Below are 26,916 nucleotides of genomic sequence, written 5' to 3'. Positions count from 1 at the left end.
CCTAGATATTTAATTCTTTTTGTTGGAATGGTGAATGGGTTTGATTCCTTAATGGCTCTTTCTGATTTTTCGTTGTTAGTATATAGAAACGCAAGTGATTTCTGTGTATGGATTTTGTATCCTGCAACTTTGCTAAATTCACTGATTAGCTCTAGTAATTTTCTGGTACTATCTTTAGGGTTTTCTATGTAGAGTATCATGTCATCTGCAAACAGTGAGAGCTTTACTTCTTCTTTTCTCATCTGGATTCCTTTTATTTCTTTTCTTCTCTGATTGCTGTAACTAGGACTTCTAGAACTATGTTGAATAATAGTGGTGAAAGTGGACACCCTTGTCTTGTTCCTAATCTTAGGGGGAATGCTTTCAATTTTTCACCATTTAGAATAATGTTTGCTGTAGACTTGTCATATATGGACTTTACTATGTTGAAGTAGGTTCCTTCCATGCCCATTTTTTGAAGAGTTTTAATCATAAATGGGTGCTGAATTTTGTCAAGGCTTTTTCTGCATCTATCGAGATGATCATATGGTTTTTATCTTTCAATTTGTTAATATGGTGTATCACATTGATTGGTTTGCATATATTGAGCAATCCTTGCATACCTGGAGTAAACCCAACTTGATCATGGTGTATGAGCATTTTGATGTGTTGCTGAATTCTGTTTGCTAAAATTTTGTTGAGAATTTTTGCATCTATGTTCATCAGTGATATTGGCATGTAGTTTCTTTTTGTGTGTTGTCTTTGTCTGGTTTTGGTAGCAGAGTGACAGTGGCCTTGTAGAATGAGTTTGGAAGTGTTCCTTCCTCTGCAATTTTTTGAAAGAGTTTTAGAAGGATAGGCATTAGCTCTTCTCTAAATGTTTGATAGAATTCTCTTGTGAAGCCATCTGGTCCTGGGCTTTTGGTTTTTTTGGGAGATTTTTGATCACAGCTTCAATTTCAGAGTGTGTAATTTATACGTTCATGATTTCTATTTCTTCCTGGTTGTCTTAGAAGATTGAACTTTTCTAAGAATCTGTCCATTTCTTCCAGGTTATCCATTTTATTGCCATATAGTTGTTCATAATAGTCTCTTATAATCCTTTGTATTTCTGCATTGTCTGTTATAACCTCTAATTTTTCATTTCTAATTTTGTTGATTTGATTCTTCTCCTTTTTTTCTTGATGAGTCTGGCTAAAGGCTTGTCAATTTTATCTTCTCAAAGAACCAGATTTTAGTTTTATTAATCTTTACTGTTGTTTATTTCATTGCTTTTTCATTTATTTCTGCTTGGATATTTATGATTTCTTTCCTTCTACTAATTTTGGGGGTTTTTTTGGTGTTCTTTTTCCAGTTGTTTTAGCTGTAAAGTTAGGTTATCTATTCAATGTTTTTCATATTTCTTGAGGTAGGATTGTATTGCTATAAACTTCCCTTTTAGAATGCTTTTGCTGCATCCCATAGGTTTTGAGTTGTCGTGTTTTCATTGTCATTTGTTTCTAGAAATTTTTTGATTTTCCTTTTGATTTCTTCAGTAATCTGTTGGTTATTTAGAAACATGTTCTTTAATCTCCATGTTTGTGTTTCTTACAGTTTCTTTCTTGTAATTGATATCTAGTCTCATAGTGTTGTGGTCAGAGAAGATGCTTGATATGATTTCAGTTTTCTTAAATTAACTGAGGTTTGATTTGTGACAAGTGGTCTCTCCTGGAGGATGTTCCAGGTGCATTTGGAAGGTGTATTCTTCTGCATTTGGATGGAATGTCCTGAAGATATCAATGAGATCCATCTCATCCAATGTATCATTTATGACTTGTGTCCTTATTAATTTTCTGTTTTGATGATCTGTCCATTGGTGTCAGTGGAGTGTTAAAGTCTCCTACTATTATTGTGCTACTGTCAATTTCTCCTTTTATGTCTATTAGTGTCTATTAGAGGATTGCTACTCCTCATATTGCTACTCCATATTTCTTTTGTTTCCCATTTTCATGGAATATATTTTTCCATCCTCTCACTTTCAGTCTGTAAGTGTCTTTAGGTATAAAGTGGGTTTCTTGTAGACATCATATACATGGGTCTTCTTTTGTATCCATTCAGCCAGTCTGTGTCTTTTGGTTGGAGCACTTAATCCATTTACATTTAAAGTAATTATTGATATATATGTTCCTATTGCCATTTTCTTAATTGTTTGGGGTTGATTTTGTAGATCTTTTTTCTTCTCTTGTATTTCTTGACTATATAAGTCCCTTTAACATATGTTCTAAAGATGGTTGGTGGTACTGAATTCTCTTAACTTTTGACTGTATGAAAAGCTTTCTATTTCTCCATCAATTTTGAATGAGATCCTTGCCAGGTACAGTAATCTTGGTTGTAGATTTTTCCCTTTCAGTGCTTTAAATATATCCTGCCATTCCCTTCTGGCCCCGAGTTTCTGCTGAAAGATGAGCTGTTAAGTGTTGCTTCTCCCTTGCTGCTTTTAATATTCTTTCTTTGTGGTTAGTCTTTGTTAGTTTGATTAGTATGTGTCTTGGCGTATTTCTCCTTGGGTTTATCCTGTATGAGACTCTTCGTGCATCTTGGACTTGATTGACTATTTCCTTTTTCATGTTGGGGAAATTTTCAACTATAATCTCTTTAAAACATTTTCTCATACCCTTTCTTTTTCTCTTCTTCTTCTGGGACCCCTATAATTCAAATGTTGGTGTGTTTGATATGGTCCCAGAGGTCTCTGAGACTGTCCTCAGTTCTTCTTTTTTTTTTTTTTTTTTTAATTTATTTAGTTTAGTTGAAGGCTAATTACTTTACAATATTGTAGTGGTTTTTGCCATACATTGACATGAATCAGCCATGGGTTTACATGTGTTCCCCATCCTGAACCCCCTTCCCACCTCCATCCCCATCCCATCCCTCTGGATCATCCTCTTGCCCCCGCCTGAGCATTTGTCTCATTCATTGAACCTGGAATGACGTTCTGTTTCACATATGATAATATACATGTTTTAATGCTATTCTCTCAGATTGTCCCACCCTCACCTTCTCCCACAGAGTCCATAACTGTGCTATGCATCTGTGTCTCTTTTTCTGTCTCACATATAGGGTTATCATTACCATCTTTCAAATTCCATATATATGCATTAGTATGGGAAGAATTAATATAGTGAAAATGAGTATACTACCCAAAGCAATATATAGAGTCAATGCAATCCCTATCAAGCTACCAACTGTATTTTTCACAGAACTAGAACAAATAATTTCACAATTTGTATGGAAATATAAAAAACCTTGAATAGCCAAAGCAATCTTGAGAAAGAAGAATGGAACTGGAGGAATCAACCTGCCTGACTTTAGGTTCTACTACAAAGCCACAGTCATCAAGACAGTATGGTACTGGCACAAAGGCAGAAATATATGTCAATGGAACAAAATAGAAAGCCCAGAGATAAATCCATGCACCTATGGACACCTTATCTTCGACAAAGGAGGCAGGAGTATACAATGGAGAAAAGACAATTTCTTTGACAAGTGGTGCTGGGAAAACTGGTCAACCACTTGTAAAAGAATGAAACTAGAACACTTGCTAACACCATACACAAAAATAAGCTCAAAATGGATTAAAGATCTAAACATAAGACCAGAAACTATAAAACTCCTAGAGGAAAACAGGCAAAACACTCTCCAACATAAATCACAGCAGGATCCTCTATGACCCACCTCCCAGAATATTGGAAATAAAAGCAAAAATAAACAAATGGGACCTAATTAAACTTAAAAGCTTTTGCACAACAAAGGAAACTATAAGCAAGGTGAAAAGACAGCCTTCAGAATGGAAGAAAATAATAGCAAACAAAGCAACGGACAAAGAATTAATCTCAAAAATATACAAGCAGCTCCTGCAGCTCAATTCCAGAAAAATAAATTGGTTTTATAACCAATTTATTAAAAATAATTTGGTTTATATTGCTTTGGGTAGTATACTCAATTTCACTATATTGATTTTTCCGATCCATGAACATGGTATATTTCTCCATCTATTTGTGTCATCTTTGATTTCTTTCAGCAGTGTTTTATAGCTTTCTATATATAGGGCTTTTGTTTCTTTAGGTAGATTTATTCCTAAGTGTTTTATTCTTTTCGTTGAAATGGTGAATGTAATTGTTTCCTTAATTTCTCTTTCTGTTTTCTCATTGTTAGTGTATAGGAATGCAAGGAATTTCTGTGTGTTAATTTTATATCCTGCAACTTTACTATAGTCATTGATTAGCTCTAGTAATTTTCTGATGGTGTCTTTAGGGTTTTCTAGGTAGAGGATCATGTCATCTGCAAACAGAGTTTTACTTCTTTTCCTATCTGGATTCCCTTTATTTCTTTTTCTTCTCTGATTGCTGTGGCTAAAACTCCCAAAACTATGTTGAATAGTAATGGTGAGAGTGGGCACCCTTGTTTTGTTCCTGGCTTTAGGGAAAATGCTTTTAATTTTTCACCATTGAGGATAATGTTTGCTGTGGGTTTATCATATATGGCTTTTATTATGTTAAGGTATGTTCCTTCTATGCCTGCTTTCTGGAGGGTTTTTATCATAAGTGGATGTTGAATTTTGTCAAAGGCTTTCTCTGCATCTATTGAGATAATGATATGGTTTTTATCTTTCAATTTGTTAATGTGGTATTTCACATTTATTGATTTGTGAATATTGAAGAATCCTTGCATCCTTTTGAGATTTATTTATTTTATAACTGTAAGTTTGTACCTTTTGACTCCCTTACCCATTTTGCTCACCTCCAACCTCTCAGTTCAGTACAGTTCAGTCACTCAGTCATGTCCGACTCTTTGTGACCCCATGGACTACAGCACGCCAGGCTTCCCTGTCTATCACCATCTCCCAGAGTTTGCTCAAACTCATGTCCATGAGTCCAGTGATGCCATCCAATCATCTCATCCTTTGCCTCCCCTTCTCCTCCTGCCTTCAATCTCTCCTAGTATTGGGATCTTTTCTAATAAGCTCTTCACATCAGGTGGCCAAAATATTGGAGCTTCAGCTTCAGCCTCAGTCCTTCCAGTGAATATTCAGAATTGATTTCCTTTAGGATGGACTGGTGGAATCTCCTTGCAGTCCAAGGGGCTCTCAAGAGTCTTCTCCAACACCACAGTTCAAAAGCATCAATTCTTCGGTGCTCAGCCTTCTTTATGGTCCAACCTTCACATCCATACATGACTACTGGAAAAACTAAAGCTTTGACTGTATGGACCTTTGCCTGCAAAGCGATGTCTCTGGTTTTCAAAACACTGTCTAGGTTGGTGATAGCTTTTCTTCCAAGAAGCAAGCATCTTTTAATTTCATGGCTGCAGTCACCATCTGTAGTGATTTTGGAGCCCAGGAAAATAAAGGGTGTCATTGTTTCCCTATCTATTTGCCATGAAATGATGGGGCTGGATGCCATGATATTCAGTTTTAAGACAGCTTTTTCACTCTCTTCTTTGACCTTCATCAAGAGGCTCTTTAGTTCCTCTTTGCTTTCTGCCATAAGGGTGGGGTCATCTGCACACCTGAGATTATTGTTATTTCTCCTGGTAATCTTGATTTCAGCTTGTGCTTCATCCAGCCAAGCATTTCTCATAATGTACTCTGCATATAAGTTAAATAAGCAGGGTGACAATATACAGCCTTGGTATACTCCTTTCCCAATTTTGAACCTTTCCTTTATTCCATGTCCAGTTCTAACTGTTGCTTCTTGACCTGCATACAGATTTCTCAAGAGGCAAGTAAGGTGGTCTGGTATTCCTATCTCTTTAAGAATTTTCCACAGTTTGTTGTTATCCACACAGTTAAAGGCTTGGGGTAGTCAATAAAGCAGAAGTAGATGTTTTTCTAGAATTCTCTTGCTTTTCTATGGATGTTGGCAATTTGATCTCTGACCTCTGGCAATTTTACTTTGACCTCCAACCTCTGGCAACCACAAATCTGTTCTCTGTTTCTACGAGTTTGACTTTTTTTTTTTTTTAGATACCACATGTAATGTCATATGGTATTTGTCATTCTCTATCTAACTTATTTCATTTAACATAATGCCCTCAAGGTCTATCCATGTTATCACAAATAGAAATATTTCCTTTTTATGATTGAATAATATTTCATACTATACATGGGCTTCCTGGTGGCTCAGATTGCAAGGAATCTGCCTGCCAATGCAAGAGACCTGGATTTGATGCCTGGTTTGGGAAGATCCCCTGGAGAAGGGAATGGCTACCAACTCCAGTATTCTTGCCTGGAGAATCCCATGGACAGAGGAACCTGGCAAGCTACAGTCCATGGGCTTGAAAACAGTCAGATATGACTGAGCGACTAACACACACACACACGCTCACATACAATATGCAACTTCTTTAACCATTTGTCTATCAGTAGACAGTTAAGTTGTTTCCAGGTCTTGGTTATATACTGTAAATAGTGCTACAGTTAATATGTGGTTGCATATATTTTTCCAGTTACTGTTTTTGTTTTCTTCAGATAATACTCAGAAGTGGAATTGCTAGGTTATATAGTAGTTCTGTTTTTAATTTTTTTGAGGAGCTTCCATATACTGTTTTCCATAGTAATTGCACCAATAAATATTGCCACTAACAGTTTATAAGGGTTCCCTTCACATCCCCATCAGTACTTGTTCTTGTGTTTTGATGATAGCCATTCTAACAGCTATGAGGTCATATCTCATTGTGGTTTTAATTTGCATTTTCCTTATGATTAGTGTTTTTAGTATCTTGTCATGTACCTGTAGTTCATATGTCTTTGCAAAAAATATCTATTCAGATCTCCAGCCCATTTTTAAAATCAGACTTTTTTTTTGCTATTGAGTTGCATGAGTTCTTTATATATTTTGGATATTAACCCGTTATCATCAGTCCATGGCCCACGAGGAACTGGATCACAGAGCAGGACAAGAACAGCAGACAAGCCAGTGAAGCCTCATCTGCCACTCCCCATTACCACCTGAACCATCATTCCCCCACCCCAGTCCATGGAACATTGTCTTCCATGAGAGTAATCTTTAGGAGGATCATTGCCTTATCAGACATACCATTTGCAAGCACTTTCTCCCACTCAGTAGCTTACCTTTTAATTTTGTTGATAGTTTCCTTGTAAAGAATGTTTTTAGTTTGATGTAGTCCCTCCTGCTTAGTTTTGCTTTTTGTTGCCTTTGTTAAGGTAGCATATCCATTTCTCTTTCCTTCTCGTCTCCTTCTGCATGTATGTGGGTGGGCTGTGTGCACGTGTGCAGGCTCAGTCATGTCCAATTCTTTGTGACCCCATGGACTGTAGCTCACCAGGCTCCTGTGTCGTTGAAACTTTCCAGACAAGAATACTGGAATGGGTTGCCATGCCCTCCTCCAGGGGATCTTCCTGACTCAGGGATCAAACCCATGTCTTCTGTGTGCATCAATGCATTTTAAGAATATTTAAGTTTTACCAATGAAAGCCCATTTCTAACATTTATCATGCTAATTAGTACGTCACTCTGTTCATAATAAAAAGATCAGTTCTGATATTCATTTTTCTTTTAACAGAGCCTCAAGTATTGATTGTTATCTGGATTGCTGAAGCATGTACAGTAGTCTCATGAGAGTGTGGCATTTCTGATACCTTGGTAGCTGGCCACTCTGAGAACCTGAGTCTTCTGTGAAGACATTGACTGTTCTCAGAATTGGAACTTAAGCTAGTCAGCAATTGCATAATGTCACACTGTTTATACTGAGAAGTATTTTAGAGTGACACCATTATTTTAGAGGGATACCTGTACCCTTTATTGAGTATTTTACGGAATTGTTTGTTTAGTATTAGTCCACCCTATCCCCACTTTCCTGGAACTTACTCCTCCCTGTGCTTCCTCCAACCCCACGATAATTAATAATGGATATGGCCTTGCCTTCTCAGGACACAGCTGATTATTTCAGGGATGGGAATGATTGAAGTGTGGGCAGGTAGCTTCACTTTACATGAAACTAGGAACTGAAACACAGAGGAAAGATGGCTTTTTTCCTATCTGGGCCCATTCATGGAAGCCTGGGAGCTGAGCAGTGTTTCCTGGTTTGTGCATGGCATGGAAGAGCAGAAGAGGCCAGTTTGGAGAAAAAAGGAAGAACAAAATACAGATAAGGCAGAAAGAGCCTTACAGAGAGAAGGAAGACTCTCAGGATTCCCAAAGACCTTTGAATCTTGATCATGGTGGCTGTAAAAACATGCTCCCCAAATCTCCTGATGTGGGGAGCAAAATTGACTAATGGCTCCAACTGTTGCCCTCTGGATCCACCAACATGTTCGCTCCAAAGCCTCCTTCCCATGGGCTTTTCCCTGACCATGACTGTCCACAGCAGTACTAAAATGCAGGCCTATTCCTGTAAGACACCAGACTCCTCAACCTGGAAACTTTAATTGAAGACTCACCTGCCCAAGATGTTCTCAGAGCTTTACTACAGTCCAAGCTTCTTCCTGCACAATTCTACTTCCTTCCCCTCACCTTCGAAAGTGTCAGAGGTAGATCAAGACTCTTCCTGTTTTGTCTCACTCCCTCCCCTACTCCTCATATGGGCATTTCCTCCTTTAAACTATTGTACAGCTAATCCCATGTTGGCATCTGTTTCTTGGAACCTGAAGTAACACACTGGTTCTAGTCTCTTACTAAGGACTGATTATATTCTTCCTCTTGGGTGTTATGAGGCACCTCTGTAGTCTAATATTAATTTCTACTTTTAATCTTTAACCTATGTGATGGTTAATTTTATGTGTCCACCTGACTGGCAATGGGGTACCAAGATTAAACATCATTTCTAGATGTGTCTATGAGGGTATTTCTAGATGGGGTTAGCATTTGAATCAGTGGACTCAATGAAATATATTGCCCTCCCCAATGAGGGTTGCATTATCCAGTTCGTAAAAGGTGGGCAAAAGAGGGATTTGCCCCCTTTTTTGGTTGCCTCATTGCTTAAGCTGAAATATTTCATCTTCTTCTGCCCTTGGACTGGAACTTACACCATTGGCTCCTCTCATTCTCAGGCCTTCAGACTTGGGCTGAATTACACCACCAGCTTTCCTGTCTCTGCAACCTGCAGACAACAGATTGTGGAATTTCTTGGCCTCCATAACTGCACGAGCCAACTCCTCATAATAGATTATATATATCTCTGTCTATCTATCTATCTATCTATCCATCTACGCATATATTTCCCACAGCTTCTATTTCTCTGGAGAATCTTGGCTAATAAAACTCACATAAAGGATTTACTGGTGTTTTTTGCAACAAAAGGAGCAAATAGACTTAGCATTTTCCTAAGCTCCATAGATATATTTTCTCATTTAATTCTTGAATTAACCCTGAGGGGTATGTATTATTATCACTGTTTTCCGGATGAGGAATCTGTTTTAGAGATTAAGTAGTTTGCCTAGGATCACACAGTGAAAAGAGTAGGAATGGATCCCATGACTTTCAGACTCCAAAACCAATATTCTGAGCCACACTATTTTGTTGGGTGCTATATGCTAAATTAGTTCAAAAGTCAAAACTATCCAACTTGATATTTATACTTTGCTTCCAAAACCAAGCATCCAAATAAGTCCCCTGACACATAAATCTGTATTTCTTGAGATATTTTGTTGGACTTAGGTAGCTCATTGTCCTATCCTTCTTGATTTTTAATCAATATTGAAATATTCCCTACTCCCTTCATATTCTATGCTTGAAACCTGTGCCATGTGGAAGCTAGAAGATAATTAGCTTCATTCCTATTGAAAATCAGGAAAGGTAAAGCTTCAGATTTAATGGCCGCCATCTCTCTGCCATCTCCACTAACAGACTTCATTTATGTTGTCAAATTTAGAGGAGGCTGAGCAAATTATATCTTGGGAGGGAATGGACATAATACAAAATGCAAAAGGAATTACAAAGATGTTGGCTATGTGCAGTTTTTTAAAATAGAGATTAAAAAAGTAACCCAAGTAAATAGTTTGACAGATTACTGAAAATTGCTATGTGTCCGAGCCATTGAAGGAAAATTTTTCACTCCCTTTTAATAGTCCAAATTGGGTGATAGAAAATATGAAAGCATATCTGAATACAAAGAACAGAATTGTTACAACCATGCAAACTACAAGCAGTCATGCAAGAATAGTCCCTTTCTTGGAGAATTGCCCCAGGCCAAATATAGCCTGCCTACCTGCACCCTGCCTCTTAGCACACAGTCAAGAACTGATTGCCATGGGAGACAGAAGGTTCATCCATTTACTCTGAATGGGGACTGGCTCTGTGGTGAGTTCTGTGTTCCAGAGCTCTCCATGGGATCAGACTAAAGCCAGATTTCTGCTGAGATCACACATGTGCTTAGCTCCTTGCTCTGCCTCATGCTGCTCCTTGCCCATTGGAAAGCCCTCCCCCAGTAAATCATATCTATAGGAATAGTCTCAAGCTCTGCTTCTAGGAAATCTACCATCAGACTGTGGCTTAGAGGAGTTTTATTTTGAAAGAGCTAGAATGCAGCCTAGCATTCTGAATACTTTTTTGGACTCTTGGGAATGTTGGAGAACAAGTTTGTGGCTGATGAGAGATCTTAACGGAAAGGGGAAGAGAGAACAAGGGTGAATACTGAAACGTGAGAGAAGGTAATGAAGAAAATAAATTCCTGACTGATTAAATTAAATTTTCATTATAGGGGACTGGAATGCAAAAGTAGGAAGTCAAGAAATACGTGGAGTAACAAGCAAATTTGGTCTTGGAGTACAGAATGAAGCAGGGCAAAGGCTAATAGAGTTTTGCCAAGAGAACGCACTGGTCATAGCAAACACCCTCTTCAAACAACACAAGAGATGACTCTACACATGGACATCACCAGGTGATCAATACCAAAATCATATTGATTATATTCTTTGCAGCCAAAGATGGAGAAGCTCTATACAGTCAGCAAAAACAAGACCAGGAGCTGACTGTGGCTCAGATCATGAACTCCTTATTGCCAAATTCAGACTTAAATTGAAGAAAGTAGGGAAAACCACTAGACCATTCAGGTATGACCTAAATCAAATCCCTTACAATTATACAGTGGAAGTGATAAATAGATTCAAGGGATTAGATCTGATAGACAGAGTGCCTGAAGAATTATGGACAGAGTTTTGTGACATTGTACAGGAAGCAGGGATCAAGACCATCCCCAAGAAAAAGAAATACAAAAAGGCAAAATGGTTATCTGAGGAGGCCTTAAAAATAACTGAATAGAAGAGAAGCGAAAGGCAAAGGAGAAAAGGAAAGATATACCTATTTGAATGCAGAGTTCCAAAGAATATTGAGGAGAGATAAGAAAGCCTTCCTCAGTGATCAATGCAAAGAAATAGGGGAAAACAATAGAGTGAGAAAGACTAGAGATCTCTTCAAGAAAATTAGAAATACCAAGGGAATATTTCATGCAAAGATGGGCACAATAAAGGACAGAAATGGTATGGATTTAACAGAAGCAGAAGATATCAAGAAGAGGTGGCAAGAATACACAGAAGAACTGTACAAAAAAGATCTTCACGAGCCAGATAATCAGATGGTGTGATCACCAATCTAGAGCCAGACATTTTAGAATGCAGAGTCCAATGGGCCTTAGGAAGCATCACTATGAACAAAGCTAATGGAGGTGATGGAATTCCAGTTGAGCTATTTGAAATCCTGAAAGATGATGCTGTAAAAGTGCTGCACTCAATATGCCAGTAAATATGGAAAACTCAGCAGTGGCCACAGGACTGGAAAAGGTCACTTTTCATTCCAATCTCAAAGAAAGGCAATGCCAAAGAATGCTCAAACTACCGCACAATTGCACTCATCTCACGCTCTAATTAAGTAATGCTCAAAATTCTCCAAGCCAGGCTTTAACAGTATGTGAACCATGAACTTCCAGATGTTCAAGCTGGTTTTAGAAAAGGCAGAGGAACCAGAGATCAAATTGCCAACATCTGTTGGATCATCGAAAAAGCAGAAGAGTTCCAGAAAAATATCTACTTCTGCTTTATTGACTATGCCAAAGCCTTTTATTGTATGGACCACAACAAACTATGGAAAATTCTTAAAGAGATGGAAATACCAGACCACCTGACCTGCCTCTTGGGAAATCTGTATGCAGGTCAGGAAGCAACAGTTAGAAATGGACATGGAACAACAGACTGGTTCCAAATAGGGAAAGGAGTACATCAAGGCTGTATATTGTCACCCTGCTTATTTAACATATATGCAGAGTACATCATGAGAAACACTGGGCTGGAGGAAGCATAAGCTGAAATCAAGATTGCCAGGAGAAATATCAATAACCTCAGATATGCAGATTATACCACCCATATGGCAAAAAGCAAAGAAGAACTGAAGAGCCTCTTAATGAAAGTGAAAGAGGAGAGTGAAAAACTTGGCTTAAAACTCAACACTCAGAAAACTAAAATCATGGCATCTGGTCCCATTACTTCATGGCAAATAGATGGAAAAACAGTGAAAACAATGGCAGACTTTATTTTTTTGGGCTCCAGAATCACTGCAGATGGTGACTGCAGCCATGAAATTAAAAGACCCTTGCTCCTTGAAAGAAAAGTTATGACCAACCTAGACAGCATATTAAAAAGCAGAGACATCACTTTTCCAACAAAGGTCCATCTAGTCAAAGCTTTGCTTTTTCCAGTAGTCATGTATGGATGTGAGAGTTGGACTGTGAAGAAAGCTGAGCACTGAAGAATTGATCCTTTTGAACTGTGGTGTTGGAGAAAACTCTTGAGAGTCCCTTGGACTGCAAGGAAATCCAACCAGTCCATCCTAAAGGAAATCAGTCCTGAATATTCATTGGAAGGACTGATGTTGAAGCTGAAACTCCGGCCACCTGATGGGAAGAATTGACTCATCTGAAAAGACCCTGATGCTGGGAAAGATTGAAGGCGGGACGAGAAGGGGATGACAGAGGTTAAGATGGTTGGACGGCATCACTGACTCAATTGACATGAGTTTGAGTAAGCTCTGGGAGTTGGTGATGGACAGGGAGGCCTGACTTGCTGCATTCCATGGGGTTGCAGGGAGTTGGGCATGACTGAGTGACTGAACTGAACTGAACTGACTGATTAAAATTTGCAGTATAACTGATAAGTTTCCTAAGAACATATGAACATGAATGTTGCTTTTCCAATGTGTCCTCAAACTGAAAGGTGAGATTATTTTGAGGATGTTGCAGCAAATACCCTTCTTGGATCTTGAGTCCACCTTTCCCATGCTTCCTTATAAGGCCTTGTTTTTAATCACCAAAAAGATTTCCTTGAACTTTTTTCTAGTCAGATTCAGTAGGGGCTTTCTGTTACTCTTCAGAGATTTTGCATTTCTCTAGCTAGCAGCTGGCATTGATTATTTTTCCACAGGACAATTAGAATGCTGCATCTGTAAAATTATTTACCATAACAGCTAAAGGAGGATCTAGGATTAGTCATTTCCTTTGTTCAGAACAGTCTGAGAACTACCGTTTAAGAAGGATACATCCCAAACTCAGGGAGACATGAAGTTCTTTAGGCAACAATATAATGGTTCACAGTATAGGTTCTGTTGTCAGCTCCCCCCATGTGGTTTGTCATGATTAAATGAGATGATACTTTTAGAGTGCTTAACCCAAGACTGGCATGAAGTAAATGCACAGTAAAGGTCACCCATCATGATGACAGTTCCTGAACCTCTTTAGCCTTGACTCCATGAGCCCTCTCTCCTTGCCTCTTTGGTTTGCTCTGTTTAGTTGCTGGTGCTTTAGGGGTCTCAGAGGACCCCCTGCTTCTGACAGTGATCCATATTCTCTGTTGACTCCCAAACTCTTCCTGTTGATTCTTAGATAATTGACTCCTTAGGACCCCATCTCACCTTCTGGTCCCAATTATTTGGTAACACCCCAGTTCCCTCCAGTCTCTGCTTTGAGCAGCAAGCCCCTGGCCCCCTTATTCAGCAACTTTTGCCTCTTAGTTTGTGATCATTACCATGGCCCTGGCTGAGAAAAGTTTCCTCCCCTTTAGTGTGCTAGGGGCTTACATGGAACCCTGTTAGCTATACTTTTCTTCCCACCCTTGAGTTGAAGGGAATGCGGCTGCCTCCTTCTGCTCAGGCATGGAAAAGCATGGACTAGGGAAGAAAGCGATATTTCAGTCCTCCTTACCCACCTTCAGCCTTGGATACCAAGACAGGGTCTTTATTATCAAGTGATCGATGCATTAGAAACTTATGTTTGGTGTTAACTTATTGGACTTAATTGCTATTTTTGGTCCCACTTGATTGGAGAGTCATATGCTGCTATACGAGAAATGCCTCAGTGTCTGGTCATGGCTCAGTGCTGTCTATTTCTTTGGAGGCCAAGTGCATCTCTGATGAAGATGTGAAGAGAAATTTACTGTACTTCGCACTTTTCAGAAGTATGGCCTGTTATGACAGCATGTCAGTGCTTTGTAATTTCAAGGGATTTGTGTTTGGGGAATGGGAAACAGTGGTGCTGGTCTCTATTTGACCTTTATGCCTGGAACCCTGCATTTCACATTTCCAATTTTGAATTTCTCCAAATTTGCTACCTTGGGTTCCACCTAATCCAGTTCCCAATCACAGTGCTTTGTGTGGGATGTGGGGAATCTCAGCCCAAAGCAACTTTATCTTGGGCACTGAACACTACCTGAAGGGAGTTAGCCTTGGAGCATAAGACAAATAGAAATAGAAAGAAGTCTAGTAGCACCCTTGTGTTCTTTTGAAAAATAATGCAGAACGTTAAGGATGATTTTTGTGGTTTTGCTCTCTCATTGTTCTATTGGGAGAAAAAAAAAAGGGCTGGGTTCTAACCATGCATTAGCTGGACCATGCACATGGTAAAGCACATAGTTAAGACTTTGGTTTTGTTCCCTTAGCATAGGGCCTGTAACTATTTGATGGAGTTGCTATGAGGATGAGCATGCCTGGCACAGAGAAATTGTCTGATAAGTGGTAAACATTATCATTACCAACTGCAAAGATTAGTTATAGTATCACAGCTGGAATGGGACCTTTATTATCTAAAAGGTTGAGATATCATGAAAGAAAACAAATGTACCAGATGCTGCTTTACTTTTCCCATAGCTCCCCATAAGGAAAAGGTATTGAGTATGATATAAAATCAATATACAGGCAGAGGAATAAAGATTTCATGTCTAAGCAGGCTTTATTCACATTTATAGGTTACAACAGACATAAATATATTGCTCACCCTTGTTTCTTATGAATCCAGAATTTATCTCTAAATATCCTTTTGAGACAGAGAATGAGAAAGGGGAAGAGACATTGGGATTGAAGCTTGATTTTATGTATGTTTAATTCATGTTTGTGAATTATTAGTACAATAAATGCTGATTTAATTCATAACCAAGTGGGACTATTTATGTTTGAATGGAAAGCACATATATTTGCTCACACAAAGCTCTATTGTGAACTAAAAAAAAAAATCAGTTTTTATTGTTCAGACAATTGTGCAGTAACTGAAGACTCAAAAATGAGGGTTCTGGGAATTGTGAGTATAAACCAGGAACGTTAATGTGCTGGATTTTTTATGTGGCATCATAGGATGAGCTAAGACCTAATAGAGGTGAACAGGCTGAAGAATGTATTCCAGTGGCCTGGATGCTGTTTACTTACACTTAATTATTTTCTAATGGGGACTCTGTAGCTCTCAGAAGGATAAGTCCTTGATTTCATCCTGGCTTCACAGAGGATGAGTGCTGAGCAGTGCCCCAAACAGCAGCAGCTGTGTTTGTGGGCACACGTTCACTTACAGGTTAGAGAAGCAAACAAATGCCACAAGTATAGAGTAAACAGGTGCTTTGGGAACTAACCACAGATTGACGCTCTAGGGGAATTCAAGAGGGACCACTGGCTTAGTGCCTTCTCCCCAAGGCCAGTTTTCAGAGAATGGCCATGATCTGTATGCATTTTATACTTGTATATAAGACCTCCATAGGCAAAGTACAGATTTGAATAACTATCTTCCCTAATTTCTAGGAAGAATATTTGTGTATTGGGAATCTTTTTTTAAGTTGAAAGAATAAAATTTTCTCCTCAAATCTCCAAAGATAACCACTGAAGGTAACATCATGATATGAATAAATAGCATACATAATGTACTTAGTATAGTGCCTAGAAAATAGTAAGTTCTGAATATATAGCTGAATTTTTTATGTATGTGTATATATGCTGTATGTAATTTTTCTTTCCCTTATTTTCTTTTTTTTTTATTTATATGCATGCATTTGTTGAATAGGTAAATATTCAACCATATTTACTGAGCACTAGAAACTTCCAATGTGTTAGAGAGGGAACTTTACATTAGGGTTGACAAGACATCATCTTTGCTCTTAAGTTGGTCACAATTCTAGATGAAGAAATAGATAGGCAATGGGTGTTTTGTGTGCTGGGGAGGTGACCTGGGTGCTATGTAGAGATTAACCGAGACTCCTTAACCTCACTGAGACTTTCTGGAGAAAATGATGTCCATCCTCAGATGTGAAGGATGAACAGGAGCTGTTTAGTCAGTAGAGTGGAAACAAGAAAATGTTTCCTAAGGAGGAAATAATACATGTTAAGTTCCTAAAGCAGAATGGAGCATGGCATCTTCATGAAGCTAAATGGAATTCTGTGTGGCTGAAGAGTATGCAGTTGGGATTAGAAGAGGTGGTAGGAGCATGGGAGGGTGAGGCAGGATAGGAGTGGGGCTGGGAAAGAGGCAGAAAGAATAGTGAGCTATGACGTTGGTGGGGTAAACAGGTGGATGTCATGAGAGTTTCAGAAGCCCTGTGAGAGAGCTTAGATTTCATCTTGAGGATAGCGAGGAGCCACTGAAACAAGAGATACAGACAGATTTGTGCTTTAAGAAGAGTACGTAAAGTCAGTAAAAAATAGATTGCCGTTAATAAATAAGATAATGAAAAATAAAAGAAAATAATTGAGAAAGGATGAACAGAAAAGAGCCTACCTTGAAAATTTTAAAACATCTTTTATTTTTCAGATAAAGATTAAATTATAAACTTACAAAATTTAAAATATGAATAACACTGAGATCACTGCATATTAAGAGCTGGGATATGTGGCACTTTAAAGTGGAATTCCATGCAAAATTTGTAGCTACAAAAGTATTTACTAGAAACAAATGAAAATGGAGGGTGAGTTCTATAGGGAAGGAAATTAAAAACCTTCTTAGTATTGAAATGAAGAGTTGTTTAATGGAAGTAAACATTTGAATACAAATTTATTGTTGGTAAATAATGCTTTGCATTTAGAGTTTAGCTGTAATAAATTTCTAGAAGTGTTCTTTTTTTATTTTCTACAAGTGTTCTTTATCAACCTTCACTTTCATCTCTGATGTTTAGGGTGTGAGTAAAGAGGGAAGGAAGGGTGTGAGGTTTTGAAGGTGATCATTTTGAAGGAGGGAAAATAGCATTTATGAGATACCTACCTACCATGTCCCAAGAGATACCATTTATGGTATCTTGCATGCATGCATGCCAAGTTGCTTCAGTCGTGTCTGATTTTTTGCGATCCCATGGACTGTAGCCCACCCAGCTTCTCTGTCCATGGAATTCTCCAGGCAAGAATACTGGAGTGGGTTGCCATGCCCTCCTCCAAGGTATTTTCCTGACCCAGGGGTCAAACCCGTGTCTCCTGCGGCTCCTACAGCTCCTGCACTGCAGGCAGATTCTTTACCGCTGAGCCACCAGGGAAGCCCCTTATAGTATCTTACCTGTGAGGATATTACTCTCCTATTTCATAGGAGTTAAAGCTCAAAGAGTGTCAACCACCATCAGGATCACAGAGTTAGGATGTATTGGGTTAGCATGTGAATCCAGTACTGTCTTCCTTTCCATCGCTCCTCCTCTTGGCCTCTTATCCAGAACCAAAGTGACTTTTTTTCCAGACACCCCATTCTGAACCTAGAAAATTGGGGATGAAGCAACTTGTTTGCAATCAGTACTTCCCCTGGTGGCTCAGCTGGTAAAGAATCTGCCTACAGTATGGGAGACCTGGGTTCGATCCCTGGGTTGGGAAGATCCCCTGGAGAAGGGAACAGTTATCCACTCGAGAATTCCATGGACTGTATAGCCCATGGGGTACCAAAGAGTCAGACACAACTGACCGATTTTCACTTTCTGCTATGGCTGATAATCTTGGTGCATCCAAAGGCCACTTTAGACCTAAAGTCCTTCTTCCCCACTGGACAGCACAACGGGGCACCTTTCAAGGAAAAGTTGAGTCTAATGTGAAGATAATCATGGAAATTTTAGAAAAATGCAGCCTTTTCCTTGGAGCTGCTTTTACTTTCGGATTGCTAATTTATTCAGATGATTGGAACCCTGGGCCTGTAACTCTCTAACTCAGCCTGGCCGTTTGTTAACATGCAGGCAGCCTGGTGGAGCCTGCCACTGATAGCCGTGGAAACCAGTCTCTGTGTGGCAGGGCTTGAGGTGCAGCGGAAGCATCTGTGTGGACCACATGGGGCTTCTCAGCTTATAGGATTGTGGCAACTTGGAACCATTTGCTTTAAAGGTCTATTTGCATTATCAGCAAAGAATATGGAAAACAGCTCAATTTCAGCTGATTACCCACTAAAGTGCCTGGTTGCTGCTCTATAATTTTCATTGCTGCTTGCAGGGCTCTTCAGCAAAGTTTGCAGGCGAATTTAATGGAAGGCATTCAGCCCTGCTGAATGACAGACAGAGAAGGCACTAGCTTCCTGTTCTCTTTGTTTGAAAGCATCTGTTACCATAACATAGTAAACAGTTTTTAAGCCATTCTGGGAACAGCCATCTGTGAGACACCTCTCCAGTGTAGGCTTTGGTCCAGACTTTAGTTTTCCCACAGCTTAACCCAGAAAGAATTATTTCTGCTGTCCAAGGCCAATGAGATTGGCTTTAACAAGGATTTCTAGGAAATGGCTCCTGGCAATCTAGATGAATAAACTCTCCTAACACTAGTTAGAGTCAAATAAACTCTAACCCTATGGCACAATCATACAATGGCATACTTGTTAACAACTAAAATAGATGTTGTAGATCCCACTTCTTACACTTTAAGGTGTTTGTGAATCACTTGGGATCTTGTTAAAATGAAGATCTGATTCCATAGGTCTGGAATGAACCTCAGGTTCTGCATTTCCAACAAGTTCCCAGGTGATGCCAGTGCTATTGATCCTTGGACCACACTGTGGGTAGCAAGGCTGTAGAAAATTTATAATTGCATGGAAGTTGTTCCTGGCTCCAGTAACTTAATCTTCATCTCCATCTTCATTGTCTCTGAATAAAAATGCTGTCAGGTCCCTCGTTTTTCTGCTCACTTTAAATGATAGGTAGCCCCACAGTTAAGTTAAGTTGCAAAACTAGTTTCAACCCAGTGAAAAAAACAAAGCAACAATCCTGTGTGACCACTAAAGGATTCTCACTGGCTTTAAATGTTTTTACCTCCTTGAGCTGGGAAAGGCGGGTTGCCAAAATGGTCAGCTGTCCTCCCCTCTGGATTTCCTGTGGGAAGACGGACTCACTTTGGGTCTGCTCTCTGTTTCACTGGTACCTCAGATCAAATTGAGGCAGAAGAGCCCATCCTAATATTCTGATCATAAAAACAGTGATTTTCAGTGACTGCTTCTGGATAGTGGAGCTGATAATGGGAGGTTGGGGGAATGGACTTTCAGTTTTTCATTTTATAACCTTTTATAAAGCATGTGTGTGTGTGTATATGTAGATATACACATATGCTAATGTATATGTGTATAGGTACATGTGTGTATAGATGAACTTAAGTGAAGTGAAAATCACTCAGTCATGTTCGACTCTTTGCAACCCTATAGATTGTAGCCCACCAGGCTCCCCTATCCATGGAAATCTTCAGGCAAGAACACTGGTGTGGGTTACCATTTCCTTCTCCATGGGATCTTCCCAGCCCAGGGACTGAACCCACGTCTCTTATGTCTCCTGCATTGACAGGTGGGTTCTTTACCACTAGCACCACTTGGGAGACATGGACTTATACATATGCATATAAATGCATATACAGTAGGCATATAAAATTTGCCACAAACACATACCACTTTTATAGGTTAAAAAAAGACAGAAAAAAGTAACTATAAGAAAAATAGGGGAGGAATAATCTAAATTCACTAAGTAGCTCTCTAATTTTATTTAAGCTACATAAGAAATGGGAATTCCCAGGTGGTGCTAGTGATAAAGAACCCACCTGCCAATACAGGAGATGTAAGAGACACAGGTTTGATCCTTGGGTCGGGAAGATCCCTTGGAGGAGGGCATGGCAGCCCACTCTAGTATTCTTGCCTGGAGACTCCCATGGACAGAGGAGCCTGGTGGGCTACAGTTTATAGGGTCACAAAGAGTCAGACATCACAGAAGCGACTTAGTATGCATGCACTACATAACAAATAGCCATAAGTAAAGTGAAAACTGTTTTTCATTGTTGCAAAAATGAGTAGTTAATAACTTATTTCATTTTCCCTACAAAAATCGTATTCAAATTTAAACAAAATTGAAGGAAAAAATTTCACTCTGTAAACATACTCCGGTTCCGTCTCCTTGAGCTATTTAGTGGCTGCAAGAAGATTCTTTGAAGCCTGTGAACTCCTTCCGTTTCCAGTTTGTGCTGGTGCTAGACTAGGTGGAATACTGCAACCATCACCCTGATACACAGGATGCACAGAGGTCTGCTCTGTCCATTTCCACAGATGTGTTTGATGAGCTGACCCTCGGTTAATGGTCTTTGGGACTGAGCTGTCATGTGTCAGCGAAGTGCTTCTTTCGAGCTACCTCATCATTGCCTCATAAACCATGAGTGAACAGTTCATTTTGGAGACCTGCACTTGAAACACTCACCTGTCAACAGCAAAATTCTTCATACCTTTTACTTCAACTTTCTGTTGTGTGAGAAATGTTGAAACCCAGCCTTCTGGTTGGCCCTGAGTAATTTCCAGGTAGATAGAGATTTTCTGAAACCAGTGAATCTGAATTAATGGCTAAAAATACTCCAGGTTCTGTGTTTAGTGTGTGGGGATGTCATGCCTGCAACCTCTGAGAATAACCCCAAGGAATGCCAGCCTTCATGGAGGTGAGGAAAGAACAGAATGCTGTGGATGGAACCTGTGGGCCTAGCACCTGACAAGAGACCGGCCAGTAAAATCTTACATCATCCAAGTGCTTGCTTTGTGTCCCAGAAAGGCGCAAACTCCAAGAATCTAAACATGGAGAATTGAAAATACTATAGAAGGCTAGAAAGTTCTAAAATATGTATCCTATTCCATAGAAATGAAGAAAATCAAGAATTTCATAGAAATTAAGAAATTCAACTATGTAAGCATTATGAATGTGTGTATCTCCATGTGCTTTTATCTTAAAAATCCATACTTCTCACCAACGTGTAAGAGGCTAGACCCTGCTTCCCTTTCTGCATCACTGCTCACCTGCACCTCCAGTTTATACTCCCTGTTCCAGCCCTCTCAAACTTCAGTCTGTTCTTGAACTTCTGCCAAGTTTCTGGGCTCATCTTATGTGCTATGCCCCTTGCCTTCCCTGGGGGGAACTTCCACACATGCCTTTGTCTCAACATACTTATCACTTAGTCTTGGAAGTTGTGGGGATCCCCAGCTGCCCTCCCTATGCTCCATGCAGCTGCCCTTGCCCAGCCAGCCCTCAGGGCCCTGCATCCCTACAGGTGCACTCATAAGCCTGCCAACCCTGCTCTGAGCTGTACCCACAATATCTGGCACAGCCTCACACTTTGCAGATAAGTGCTCAAAACAGTTTATCAAATCATCAAAGAGAAACAAACATGGAAAATGGATAGACTTTTCTGAACTAGTAAGGCAGAATGCTGTGTGACTTATTTTCTTGCTTTTTTCTACCATAAAAGAAATGTAAAACACTATTTTAAAAACTATAATCATACCATATTAAATGAATAAACATTTTTATTCTCTTTAAAATTTTATTGATAGTCTTGTTTTACATAATTGTTTTTGTTGTGTTTTAATTATTGTCATTATTATTTTCTATGAAAGTGAAAGTACTCAGTCATGTCCAACTCTTTGTGACTCCATGGAATATACAGTCCATGGAATTCTCCAGGCCAGAATACTGGAGTGGGTAGCCTTTCCCTTCTTCAGGGGATCTTATCTTCCCAACCCAAGGATTGAACCCAGGTCTCCCACTTGTATATAGTTCTTCATACTCTTTTTGGTTGGATAATGTATTGAGTTGATATATTATACTTTTTTAGCCCATTTAGTTTTGTGATTGTATCGGGTAAACTGAATTCTCTGCATTCAGTGAGGTACAGGCATTAAAGCTTTCTCGTTCTCTTTCAATCACCATTTTCCTTTCCTGTTATTCAGTAACATGTTGGGATGGTCCCACCACTTTGAAGTCATTTCTCATTATTAAAAAATTCTATCTGGTTCAGTTTGAAACCCAGTCTCATTTCTTTTTCCTTCCTTCTCTGGCTAGATTATGACCTTCAGTATCTGTGGTCTGGAGGAGATCCATTTTGTTTTTTCACTCCTTCCAGGGGTATTGGGTGAGGAAGAGAGTCTTAAAAAGGGGAGGTGGGGGTGGGTAAGCTGTACTACATACTCTTACCTGCCAGTAGTGGACAGCAGTCCTGATCTTTTCACTGGTTACTTTGATTGGCTGCTGGGGCTTGCTGATGTGGTTTCTTTGTCTTGTGTGATTTTTCTGAGTGTGTGTTCAGCGGCACTCTGGTTCCTCTATCACTCTCTTAGAAAGGAACAGTGGCATCCTTTTCAAGTCATGCCATTGGCTCACAACCTCCTGTCTCAGTATCACTTCTCCTCATTTGGCTATTGCCCACCATAGCTCCTGCCTCTCCCTCAGCTCCTTCACATGGACTCATGTTATCTTCCATGTGCTCCAAGGGCCACAGGAAACTGCAGGGTGGAAGGCATCCTTTATGAGCACATTATACCGTGATTCCTTCTCACTGTCGTATGAGTTGCTCCAGCACGTTCCCACTCTCAGAAATCTCCAGCCAAGTTGCCAACATCAAAGTGGATCTGAGGATAGCACGACTTGGCAACTATCTAGTTGATGGGTAGATGGCAGTCTCCTCTTGCACACAGACACCTTCAGCCTCTGTGAGTTATTCTTTAGAGTCCAGATTCTTGGCAAATGGGGGGAGCACTATTATGGAGAGAGGGGATGGTAAACCGTGAAGAGTGACTCCCAGTGGTCCCTTCCTATTACTTGCCCTGGGTGGTCAGGTGAGGCCTGGGGTCATAGGGGTGATGGCTGGGGTAGCATGTTTTAGCATCTGATCCTAATTGTCTTCTTGTCATTTAAAAATGTTGGAAGGTGGACATATTCATTATCTTGATGATGACAATTGTTTCATGGATGTATACATATGTCAAAGCTTATTAAATTGTATACTTTAATTATGTGCATTTTATTATGTGTCAATTATACCTCAGTAAAGCTGTCCAAAAATATTGGGGCAATTCAATGCCTGTTTGTCCTCTTGAACATTTAGTTATAGTACTATAAATAATACAGCATGACCATCATCATGCATATAGGTGTTTTTCTTTTAATGCTTCCATAAGATAAGTTCGTAGCCAGTTGAATTACTGGCTTTTAGAAAATAACCATTTTTATAGCTCTCAGTATATTCAGTATATTGCTGTAATACTTTTCCAAAGAATTGTGCCTATTTCCAATGCAGCAGAAAGTGTGAAAATACTAGTTTAATAGTAACATTAGACTTAAGAGTTCTTCAGTTGCTAAGTTCATGTCTGACTCTTTCAACCCCATAGACTGCAGCAGACCTGGCTCCTCTGTCCTTCTCTATCTCACAGAGTTTGCTTAATGTCCATTGAGTCAGTGATGCTATCTAACCATCTCATCCTCTGCCATCCCCTTTTCCATTTGCCTTCAATCTTTCCCAGCATCAGGATCTTTTCCAGTGAGTCGGCTCTTCACATCAAGTGGCTGAAGTATTAGAACTTCAGCTTTAGCACCAGTCCTTCCAATTTAGGAACACTTTTATAAAAATTAACCTGAGAGTCATTTCTTATGGAAATGTTCCTAGATATAAAATAGTACATTATTTTTATTTCTTAGGTTAATATAAAGGAAAATACATGTGTATATATTTCAGTTCAGTTCAGTCACTCAGTAATGTCTAACTCTGTGACCCCATGGACTGCAGCACACCAGGCCTGCCTGTCCATAACCAACTCCTGGAGCTTACTCAAACTCATGTCCGTCGAGTCGGTGATGCCATCCAACCATCTCATCCTCTGTTGTCCCTTTCTCCCCCTTTCTTCAATCTTTTCCAGCATCAGAGTCTTTTCCAATGAGTCAGTTCTTCGCATCGGGTGGCCAAAGTATTGGAGTTTCAGCTTCAGCATCAGTCCTTCCAATGAATATTCAGGACTGATTCCTTTAGCATGGACTGGTTGGATCTTGCAGTCCAAGGGACTCTCAAGAGTCTTCTCCAGCACCACAGTTCAAAAGCATCAATTCTTTGGCGCTCAGCTTTCTTTACAGTCCAACTCTCACATCCATACATGACTGCTGGAAAAACCAAAGCTTTAACTAGATGGACCTTTGTTGGCAAAAAAAGTCTCTGCTTTTTAATATGCCATCTAGGTTGGTCATAATTTTTCTTCCAAGGAGCAAGCATCTTTTAATTTCATGGCTGCAGTCACCATCTGCAGTGACTTTGGAGCCCCCCAAAATAAAGTCTGTCACTGTTTCCATTTTTTTCCCCATCTGTTTGCCACTAAGTGATGGGACCAGATGCCATGATCTTAGTTTTCTGAATGTTGAGCTTTAAGCCAACTTTTTCACTCTCCTCTTTCACTTTTATCAAGAGACTCTTTAGTTCTTCTTTGCTTTCTGCCATAAGTGTGGTGTATATTTTTGCAAATTAGTATTTCCTCTATGAGAACAGCCTGTTCTTATTCTTTATCTATTTGCCTACTGGGATTTTGATGTTCTTTTATTTTGATTTCTATGAATGTTGTCATGAAGCTGTTTGTTAAATAAAACATGTTTTTCCCAAAAGTGATGTTTATTCCCACAGTTAGAATTTGAGAACAAAACTGGCCAGGGTGAGTGAGACTTGGTTCAGATTGTGGAGGTCTGTCCACTGCCTCCTCTGGTTTCTGGAATAAGGGTACTCCCTCTGTATATGCAAGTTAAGTTGATTTTTCCAGGCAACCCTGTCTGCCACAAATCACACAGTCTCCCTGCTTGTTAACATCTTGATCTCTCGTTTTCTGAAGCTGATCTTGTTAGAGTTTCATATTTCCTTTCAGGGCATCAATTTTAAACTGGGAGAGTAGTAGAAATAGGAAGTGGGATGAAGTAGTGGTGACAGCACATGTGATTAAAGAAAGAATCTATAGGCAGAGTTCAGCCTCCCTGTCAAGGCAGTCATAAAGTTTTATTTATAGTATTTTGAAATTTCAAATAGTGTAAAAAGATTTATGTAGACGGTATACAAATTTTTTTTTTTTTGTAATTATTAACACAGAGAGAGACTATAAAAGGCTGAAAAACACTGCTTATGCTTCTTTTTAAGTGGTGGTATGGGTTCATGTTTTAAACTGATTCACAGCAATGATAAATTTAAACATACACAACTCAGACACACTCCATGCTCAAAAACAGGCAAAATATCTCTGTAGACAAGAATCAAAATGGAAACATCCAGCCATAAGTGAGGCTGAGGTAACAATCTGCTGGATTCTGACTCCAGAAATTCCCAGAGTGGGCCTGAACTTGGGTAGACAAGACCAAGAGCATCCCACGTGCAAACAGATAGCATTCACTCTCACATATTAATACCAGGGGCAAGGGGAGGGCTTCTCACCTGTGAAAGGACAGTGACTAGCTTCTATGTATTTAATTTAACATTGACAATTTACAGGAGATACTCTGTTCATAGGTCAGAGATTCAACATTGCTGATTGTTAAGGTGTCAATTACCCCTAAGCTGATCCCTTGATTCAGTGAAAATCCAGTAAAAATTCAGCATCCATTTTAGATCTTACAGTCTTTTTGTTTTTTGAACTCTCTCTGCGGCATCTTAGTTCCCCAACCAAGAATCTTAAGAGGGGATCTTAGTTCCCCAGCCAACAATAAAACCCATATCCCCTGCATTGGGAGCATGTAGTCTTACTATTGGATCACCAGGAAAATCCCTCCAGCATCCTTTTAAAAACAATACATTTTTTATATAAATGAAGAAAATACAACAGCATAGCAAAGTTCACAATTGATCAAATTTATAGTTATTTTATGGAGAAGGCAATGGCAACCCACTCCAATACTCTTGCCTGGAAAATTCCATGGATGGAGGAGCCTAGTAGGCTGCAGTCCATGGGGTTGCAAAGAGTCGGACATGACTGAGCAACTTCACTTTCACTTTTTACTTTCATGCATTGGAGAAGGAAATGGCAACGCACTCCAGTGTTCTTGCCTGGAGAATCTCAGGGATGAGGGAGCCTGGTGGGCTGCCGTCTATGGGGTCGCACAGAGTCGGACATGACTGAAGCAACTTAGCAGCAACAGCAGCAGTAGCATAGTTATTTTATATCATTTATATCATTATTCATGGTTTTATATTTGTGGATTTGCTTACTTGCTAAAATTTCTTTCAGTTCAGTTCAGTTCAGTCACTCAGTCATGTCCGACTTTTTGTGACCCCATGAGTCACAGCACGCCAGGCCTCCCTGTCCATCACCAACTCCTGGAGTTTACCAAAACTCATGTCCATTGAGTCAGTGATATCATCCAGCCATCTCATCCTCTGTCATCCCCTTCTCCTCCTTCCCAGCATCAGGGTCTTTTCCAATGAGTCAACTCTTCGCATGAGGTGGCCAAAG

General features: G+C 39.6%; 1 protein-coding gene across 43 annotated transcripts in view; it reads left to right on the top strand.

The window, feature by feature from the left end:
* The window catches only part of NPY (neuropeptide Y), a 248,678-nt gene that overhangs the window by 112,005 nt on the left and 109,757 nt on the right, over nt 1-26,916 (top strand). The window contains exon 4 of one of the 43 annotated variants that reach the window (XR_014066657.1): nt 10,675-15,383. The exons of 40 other annotated variants lie outside the window; for them this stretch is intronic. The gene's annotated coding sequence lies outside the window, so the exon portion shown is untranslated. Of the gene's footprint in view, nt 1-10,674; nt 15,384-26,916 lie in introns of those variants that run through there. 2 more of the 43 variants (XR_014066650.1, XR_014066655.1) reach the window with 2 other exon arrangements.

Source organism: Giraffa tippelskirchi, chromosome 10 (assembly GCF_054371585.1).
Source record: "Giraffa tippelskirchi isolate mGirTip1 chromosome 10, T2T-mGirTip1v1.2.pri, whole genome shotgun sequence".
Classification (NCBI taxonomy): domain Eukaryota; kingdom Metazoa; phylum Chordata; class Mammalia; order Artiodactyla; family Giraffidae; genus Giraffa; species Giraffa tippelskirchi.
The sequence above is the reverse complement of the archived record's forward strand: the minus strand, read 5'-3'. Positions and strand labels throughout refer to the sequence as shown.